At 41.0% G+C, this 3,151-nt stretch overlaps 1 non-coding gene across 1 annotated transcript; it reads right to left on the bottom strand.

The window, feature by feature from the left end:
• Positions 1-2,058: 2,058 nt before the first annotated feature.
• Positions 2,059-2,165, bottom strand: LOC141716139 (small nucleolar RNA R71). Its single transcript, XR_012572859.1, has one exon. It is a non-coding gene; the product is annotated as a small nucleolar RNA R71 (small nucleolar RNA).
• Between the last annotated feature and the right edge of the window lie 986 nt (positions 2,166-3,151).

The following is a 3,151-nucleotide window of genomic DNA, read 5'->3' as shown; positions in this document are numbered from 1 at the left end:
TTTTGCTTTTTCTTTTGATAAGTGAGGTTTATCAACACTTAGTACATTCAGCAGTTTTACTAGTATCTGATAAGTGGCATTTTATACCACTTAGAACGTCTTAAAATGGCTTAAATTGGTATCTTGAAATCAAGTATTTTGTGTATTTGATGTGTTTTTCTAGTGTTCACGCATTTCAGGGTATTAGTTGCATTTCGGGGGAGGAATCATCAAGAATAAGCATTGGCATGTGTTCACCATTGCGAGAGGAAAGGAACGGGCAGATTACGGCGAAGAAACGGAGCAAACTTGGATTTTTTCCAGTAGAGGCCTGCGCGCCCGCGCAGCTATGCTGAGCGGCCGCGCAGCAACCTGCGCGCCCGCGCAGCTATGCTGAGCGGCCGCGCAGGGTCGGGAATTTTGCTGAATTATTTTAGACTTCTACTTCTGTTTGGCTTCCAACTTCTATGTAATCTGAGTTTTATGGGACTATTATATAAGTAGATTTGAGACGTTTTCAGAGGGAGAATGAAGAAGAAGAAGATTGTGTTTTGCGCAAGAAGCGAAGGGGATACCAAGGAGAAGACCTAGAAGCACATAACAACTTCGAAAAAGAAGATCTTGTTTTCAACTTGTGATTCTTTGAATTAGTTGTAACTTTGGATGCTCGTTTTCGTTCTTGTTGAACCTAGATCTCGTTTATTCGTACTTTGATTATTATTTAGTTTATTAAGACCTTGTTTATACCATGTTTTCATTGGAACCCATGGTGACGATGAGTTCGATTATGGGCTAATCATTGTCATGGGATTCTAGCGGATTTACTTATGGATTTCAATAGTTAATTGTTTCGATATCTTGGTGTGTGGTGATTGATTGATATCCTGGTATTGGTTGTGTTTATTCGTCTTATGTGCGTAGCTAACATATAAGATAGCGTGTTAATCTCTATTGAAGCGACAGTGAATATAGAGGTTTAGAACTTGCCATGCTAGCATAGGTTCATGTATGTGTATGCATGATTCGTAGGTAACTCTAACCGTTTTACTTGCCCTATGTAATCAAGATAGATAACTTGTTCTTAAACTGTTATGTTGTCAAATTTTATAGACATATAGGGTCTCAATATAATTGGTGCCTATTCAGCTTCTATCTCTTTTGTGGATGTCTGGTAGAATGGTACTCGTGCAACGAAAGTTGGCATTTATCAGTTTCGTGTTATCTGATTAGTGTCATCACCATCACATGCTAAGGTTAAAAACAATAAGGCTATTGAATGAAGTATATAATGAAGTTAGGATCCCATGTTTGTCATATATAGTAATTCAACCTCAATTCTCTTAGTTAATATTATTTAATATAATCTCTTAGTTTAATAAAAACCCAATTTGTTATTTATCTTAGCATTGAGCTATAACCATACATTGTTGCATAGGTGCATAAATTGAACTTAACCTAAACCAGTCTCTGTGGGAACGAATCTGATTTATATCTTATACTACTTGCGAACGCGTATACTTGCGTGAATATTAGCGCATGTTTTCGCCCTAACAAGTTTTTGGCGCCGCTGCCAGGGACTCGGTGTTAATTTTTAGTTTATGTGCTTGTCATCAGTGGTCGTTAAAGTTCACTGACTCGGATTCTTTTACTATCACGGTTTATTTGTTTGTGTTTCAGGTACTCATTACGATGGGAGATCCAGCAGCACGAACGAAAGCCTTGATGGATTTTTCTCAACCCAAGATCAATGACATTCAATCTAGCATTGTCCGGCCAGCTATCACAGCTAATACCTTTGAGATCAAGCCTGGCATAATTCAATGGGTACAGACTTCAGTCCAGTTTGGGGGTTCTCCAACGGAAGATCCCAATACACACATTAGGGATTTTATTACAATATGCGACACTTTCAAGTTCAACGGTGTTTCTGAAGATGCTGTGAAGCTGAGACTGTTCCCATTCTCTCTGAAGGACAAGGCTAAGAGCTAGTTACACTCTCTACCAGCTGGTTCGATTACTACTTGGGAAGATCTTGCTCAGACGTTTCTTACTAAATTCTTCCCTATGGCGAAGACAGCTGCACTCAGGAATGCTATTACTCAATTTGCGCAGCAAACGGGAAAATCGCTAAGTGAAGCTTGGGAGCGCTACAAGGAGATGCTTAGGAAGTGTCCTCATCATGGAATTCCTGATTGGATGATCATCACTTGTTTTTACAATGGGTTGGGAGCACAGTCCAGACCCATGCTCGATGCAGCATCAGGTGGAGCATTATGGGCAAAGAGCTATAAGGAAGCTTATGATCTAATTGAACTGATGGCTGCTAATGAATATCAGTATCCAACCCAGAGATATCCACAGGGCAAGGTAGCAGGAGTTCTTGAAGTGGATACAGCTACAGCTATCACTGCTCAACTAAAGGCGTTGTCTATGAAGATCGATTCTCTGGCTAACTATGGTGTTAAGCAGATAATTAGTGTTTGTGAGCTGTGTGCAGGTCCGCATGCGACAGAACAATGCGCTATATCTAGCGACTCAGCTCAGTTTGTGAGCAACTTTCAGAGATCGCAACAACCAGTTCCAGACACTTATCATCCTGACAACTGGAATCATCCTAACTTCGGCGGGAGCAACAATCAGAATGTGATGCAACAGCCATTCCAGCCGTTTGGAAATAAGTTGTTCAACTCTCTTGGTTTTCAGCAACAACTCCAACTTCAACAACAAACTAATGATGCAGGTCTATCTTCGAATGAAAAATCTGAATTGGAGGAGTTGAGGCTTATGTGCAAAAACCAGGCTCTTATATGCCAAAGCCAGGCTGTTTCTATCCAGAATCTAGAGAACCAAATAGGGCAAATTGCTAATGCCTTATTGAATCGACCACCAGGAACGCTTCCTAGTGATACAGAAGCCAATCCAGGAAAGAGGGAAGTTGAAGAACATGTGAACGCCATCACCTTAAGGTCTGGAAAGGTCGCAAGCCCCCAAATTCAGCAAGACGAAGAGCCTGAAAAATCTCAAGATTCAGAAAATGCAGTTGTGGCTGAAGAAGATGTGCAGAAGGGAGTAGAGGTGGAACCAAGGAAGACTACTGTGGAACACACTCCTCCTGAGGGTAATACAGGGGAGAAGCGGATCTATCCTCCACCTCCTTTTCCTAAAAGGCTGC

Source organism: Apium graveolens, chromosome 3 (genome assembly GCF_009905375.1).
Source record: "Apium graveolens cultivar Ventura chromosome 3, ASM990537v1, whole genome shotgun sequence".
Taxonomy (NCBI): domain Eukaryota; kingdom Viridiplantae; phylum Streptophyta; class Magnoliopsida; order Apiales; family Apiaceae; genus Apium; species Apium graveolens.
Note: the sequence above shows the minus strand (reverse complement) of the source record. Positions and strands in the feature narration are given on the sequence as shown.